We start from the raw sequence: 6,000 nt of genomic DNA, 5'->3' as shown, positions 1-6,000 counted from the left end.
GCTAGCTTTCAGTAGTGTGTCTTCCTCCTGGTGTGTCTTCTAGTTCGCAAAGGTAGAACAAGTAGGAACTACATTACCCAGACTTCCTTGTAACTGGGGCTCTGCCAGCAAAATTGACTCAGTGAAAGAGACTGACTCAGAAGGTTTAGGAGGCAGAAGTAAGGCAGAGCTTTCAACTGTTGTTTCTGGCAAGCTCTTCCTGTTAATCTTTCACTTTCTTGTCCTCTTTTCGCCCTCTCCCTCTTTCTCCAACCTTCCAGTAAGTAGCCAATCATTAATTCCATGAGTATAAATAGGCAAGAGTGTGTGTAGGGGAGGTAGTGACTTTGTGTTGCACTACAGTTGTGGATTCTTGGGGTCTCAGTGGCGGTGGCATTCTTCTTGACTGATTGATTAGGTAGCTTTTTGGTAGGCTAGACTACTGAAATCTCTGTCCACTATCTCCTGATTTCTTTGGTTCTCCCTCTCTCTTTCCCTTCTAATGGCACCTCACTCAGTTCACCCACTTTCTTAAAATAAACTCAGGAATAATCTTGATGCGTCGGCCTCGTTAGTCCTCCACAGCCTTCACCTCAAAAATAGATAATGTACACTCGTGTTTAAAGTCCTTGAGAGGACTCTTACTGAGTCCTGTGGCCTATGGTCTGATTCACCTCTCCTCTACCCCTGCTCCTTCGCAAAGCTCTGCTTACTTCTGGCTCAGCTCTGCTCTTCTAGCTTTTGCCATTACTCAGTTCCTTTCCTGGTCTGAAGGTGACAGGAACCGAACCCTCTCTTTTCTTGGTGTAGTATGTCTCCCTCATCCTTGGAGGATACTTTGCCTGAGCTACAGAGCAGGGAAAAATCTATATGCAGTTTTCTTCACATATGCCTAAGATAAAGTTTGCAAAGTAGCCACAGTAAGATGGATAATAATAGATAATAAAATAGAACAATGAAAATGTGGCATTGTGCATTTTTTTAAAAAAAAGGATTGCTTGTTTCTGGAGTGCTCCATTTAATATTTTTGAAGTATAGTTAGTGAAACCATGGATATAGGAGGACCATTGTACATAATGGGGAAAGGGCAAGGGCTAGCACTGAAACTGGGGATGTACACTGTCTACCCTGTACAGTCAGGAACCACTGGAGCTGAGGATGGCAGGCACCAGATCTGGCCTCATCTTCATTTCTTTGCCCAATCCATCTTTCTCATGTCCATGTCTCTTTGCCCATTTTAAACCTTTCTCTAGTGTGCCCAGAGCTGCCCATAGGATAGCTGTCTTCACCTAAAAGATCTTTCGGAGTTACCCAGTCCCTGAGTAAGGAAGCCTAGAGCCAGCCCAAACCCCACCTGTCCCTCAGTATGGACTATGGGAAGTCTTTCCTTTGCTTCCTACACTGGTGCCTGGAGATCCAGACATCCTCTAGTTCCCTGCACCTCTGTCGTGTCTGGGAACAGTGTCTTGATTCCTGTTCATGTGGTTCCCCAGAGGCCAAGCAGAAAGCACTGAGGTTAGTGCAGGATTCCCGTGGCAGGATTCCCACTCCAGCTGGGTGAAGTTCAGCTTGATAGAAGGCGAAGGCGTGTGTTCTTAGTAGATTCTAGCTCCTTTCAGACTATGGCTATGAGCAGAGTATTTCTCCAGCTTCCACAGGCCAGGAATGGGATGGGGGTGTCTGGAATATGTGGGGTCAGGTTTAAAAAGTTTCCAAGGAATCTGGTAAACTCGGGCGCCCCCCTGTGGTTCTGAGTGGTATGTATCCAGTTTCCCTCCTGGTTGGAAGGTAAGCAGGGTGTTTGAGGAAAAAACAAAACAAAACACACACACAAAAACAAAGCAAAACAAAAAAAAAAAAACATCTTTTATGCTACTGTGAGGCAAGTGCTGGGGAACTTCACAGCCCTGTCACACCAGAGCCATCCGATAAGAATCTGTATCCTTTTTAGGGTTGTTTTGCTTTTGATGCTTTCAAGACACAGTCTCACTGTGTAACCCTTGCGAGTTTGGAACTCACTATGAAGACCAAGCTGGTCTTGAACTTACTGCAATCCTCTTGTCTCTGCTTCTGGAGTGTTGGGATCATAGAACCTGCACTTTAGTTGTTTTTTTTTTTTTGTTTTTAGTTTTTTTTTGTTTGTTTGTTTGTTTTTTGTTTGTTTTTTTTGAGACAGGGTTTCTTTGTGTAGCCCTGGCTATCCTGGAACTCTTTCTGTAGACTAGGCTAGCCTCAAACTCAGAGATCTACCTGCCTCTGCCTAACAAGTGCTCAGATTAAAAGCATGCTCCATTACTGTGCAAACCTGCATTTTTTAACAAGATCAGCATATTAGAGTTTGAAGGCTATTGATCTCTCTCCAAGAGGCAGAGGCAAAGACCACATAGGTAGACCAGATTCTCTAGAGCCTAAGTTCTTAAACTCTTGAGTCACAGCCCCATATGGGATCTTGAAACTGAACATGGAGGGAGGGGGAGCAGAAAAAAATGGCTACTGTAAAAGGTCTCTGGACACGCAAAACCAAGAATTAATTCAAAACCACATGTATAATGAAGCTAGGGGGATTCTGGCAGTGCTCTCTGGTTGTACTGTGAGACTTCATTGCAGCCAACAGTGAACAGACAACATGTTCACTGTTGCTGTGTGTACTGTCAAACCATGTAATGTCTAAAAGACTATGCCTTAGTTCAGATCCAAGATTATTATATGCCACGAATTGATGTATCTTTACTGCACACACCAGGTTTTCTGCTGCTATAGAAACATAACGGCTTGATAATAGAAAAACAAAACCAATATTTTCCTACAATCCTTCCTCCGCACCTATGAAATTAGTATATCCTTGGATTATATTGTTAGAATATTTTATTTTAAAAAATGTTCTTTGAGTTACTTGTTTCACAAAAGACAATATTACAGGTATTTTAGCTTGGAATTCGCATAGGATTTCCAACAGTTTCCGATATGACCCTAAACATACTAGTGCCACTTCATACTATGTATGTATGTATGTATGTATGTTTGTATGTATGTATGTATGTATGCATGTATGCATGCAGTTCGGAGGGGAGAGGTCTTCTGTATTAAAGGCTTACCTTATCAACTACTTGTGTAGCCAAGGATGACTTTAAACTTCCAATCCTCCTGCCTCTACCTCCCAAGTGGTAGGATTCCAGGTGTGGATCACCATGTCCAGCTCCACTATGTGAGTGTGAAATGAATTCTCAGCATTGATGATTATAAAATCAGAATAGCATTCAACTCTGAAAAGCATTGAGAACCAGAGTTATGTAAATGGATACTGTAGTAGCATCTGTAATTCTTGCAGGCAAGATGGGACAGGGAGAGGGGGATTTGGGAAAACTGCTTTTCAATAAGTATGTGGCTTAGCTCTGCCTGAATTGGAAGACTCCAGTTCCCTTTCAGGAGCTCCCCCAGACCACCCCTAACTTCAGTGTCCTTCCTTTTCAATGAGTGATTTGTGGGGACTGATTGATTCATGAAGTTTTCATGTCCTTCATTACCAAATATTCAGCCATCATGTAGTTACTGTGTGAACATGAGCAAGTGTACCCTTCTCAGTATGTGAATTTGCTTCTGTTTTTATATTTTTGGTTGTGAGCCTAGCTGTTTAATGGCTGAACCATCTCTCCAGTCCTGCTTGTCATTAATAAATGGTAATGCATACACTGACCAGGCAAGCTCAGTCAGTCAACAGGTTCTCCAGCGCAGGAGTGAGGATTAAAAGAGACAACTAGACAACATAGTAGCATGAACCCAGGCAGTTCTGAGGCTGAGGCAATAAACAAAGTCCTAAAATTACTCACGTGATCACTGCTTCTAAGGTTCTAATCAGGATGATCAAGATATCTGAGCCTACTTCCCAGTCCTAGCCCAAAGTCATTTTCATGCCTGAAGCTTACTTCTTTGTTCTAGCCTAAGATTTAGATTCCTTCCTGAAGTTACTTCCTTGTTCTAGCCTAAGATTTAGATTCCTTCCTGAAGTTACTTCCTTGTTCTAGCCTAAGATTTAGATTCCTGTCTGAAATTACTTCCTTGTCATGGCCCAGTGTCAGATTCCTGCCTGAAGCCCATTTCCTTGTCCTTGGCCAAAGTCAGATTCCTGCAAAGTGGCCCCAAAAGCTCTCCACAATACACCATAGACTTTTTTTTTTAAAGTAAGTTTATGATTGGTTATCAGTAAATGCTTGATTTGTATATCTGCTTTACATACCTGGGCTCAAGTAAAATTTCCCAGGTGATAAGGATTCAGAAGTGAAGAATCTCTGATGCTCTAAAGACAGAGGAGGCCACGCCCCGTTTCATACTCCTAGCCACTTCCCAAGCCAGTGCTTCCCCAACTCCATGGTTCTCCTTTAGTGTTTGGCCCAATTTGCTAAAATCCTGGCAGCAAGGTTGAGGGTGATGAGCTGGACTAACCTCCAAACCCCAGAGCTTTCATGTTAATTTTTCCGAGCTCTTTTGGTCTGCACCCAGCATCTATAGCAGAAGGCTTAAACAACATGCAACTGAGATCCTCAGGAGAAGAATTGGGCTTAGCTTTATAAACACTGTTCATAGGATTTCTCCCAGGAATATGGTCTGGTCCTCAGTTTTCCCCAACTATTCTAGACTGCTTCTTCAAGCCATCTGGCTCTAAGGTGAATTTATCCGTGGAACATGGCTGTCCCCCAAAGAGAATCTCTTTCTGCATGATATCTGCATTCTGATTAGGACCTGAGAGAAGTTGCATTACAGATCTGGGAAGAGGAGTCCATGGCTAAATAGCTTGTGATGCAAGCCCAAGGACTTGAGTTCAGATCTCCAGAGTTTATGTAAGTCGATATTATAGTAGCATCTTCAATCATTGCAGGCATGGTGGAAGGCAGATGCAGAATTTCCAGAAGCTGCTCTTCATGGGCCAGCTACTTTGACTTATGGGAAGGCAATTAAGAGATCCTGTCTCAAACAGGGTGGAAGGTGAGGAGGGATACCTGAGGTTGGTCTCTGACTTCCACAGGTATGCTTGTATGTCACACACACACACACACACACTGGATTAAAAAAAAAACTTGTACTAGCTAGGCATGATGGTACATGTATTAGAGAGTACTAGCCCATGATACATAAGACTCTGTCTCAAAAGATCAGAAATCAACCAATGAAACAAACAAACAAATAAAAAAACTCCATTGCATCAATAATCTACCCCCACACCCCCAACAGTTCTGTGATCTCAGGTAAGTTGCAAACAGGTGTGCTTATGCCCACCCTGCTTTTGCCAAAGAGTAAAATGTGGCTGGTGAGACAGCATGTGGTAAGGACCAGCCTCAGCATGCTGAGAGCTGAGAGAAGAGGTTTCTGGGAGCAGTGGAAAGAATGACGTAAAGTCAAATTGTGAGTCCAAGCCAATGACCTGTGTTCTGCTTGATATAGCTTTTTCAGTCTGCTTCAGTGTTCTGCTTTCTCTCTGGAAATTTCTCTGTCTATATTTTGCTTGCTTGCTATTCTCAGAGATCTCTCTGCCCATGTCCTGCTTCCTTGTGTATGTCTCTGTGTGTGTGTCTGTGTGTCTCTGTCTGTGTGTGCACATGTCTGTCTGTTCTCCAATTAGTTCTCTTTTTATCCGAAAAAATTCTCTGGATTGCTCTGTAGAACACAGATCCAGTCTTTCTTTCTTTTTTTTTTTTTTTTTTTTTTTTTTTTTTTTTTTTTTTTTTTTTTTTTTGTGTGTGTGTGTGTGTTTGTTTGTTTTATTTTTCGAGACAGGGTTTCTCTGTGTAGCCCTGGCTGTCCTGGAACTCACTCTGTAGACCAGGCTGGCCTCGAACTCAGAAATCCGCCTGCCTCTGCCTCCCAAGTGCTGGGATTAAAGGCGTGCGCCATTACCGCCCAGCTCAGTCTTTCATTTTACATATCACTCCAGTCATTGACTCCAGGTTTTCTTTTGATTATCTTATGAATCAACATCCCTTGATCCCAGCCCTTTGATTCTTAGGAGACAGCAAGCACACGTTTTTT

The sequence above is a fragment of the Arvicanthis niloticus genome, chromosome 3 (assembly GCF_011762505.2).
Source record: "Arvicanthis niloticus isolate mArvNil1 chromosome 3, mArvNil1.pat.X, whole genome shotgun sequence".
Lineage (NCBI taxonomy): Eukaryota > Metazoa > Chordata > Mammalia > Rodentia > Muridae > Arvicanthis > Arvicanthis niloticus.
This window is presented reverse-complemented; position numbering follows the sequence as displayed.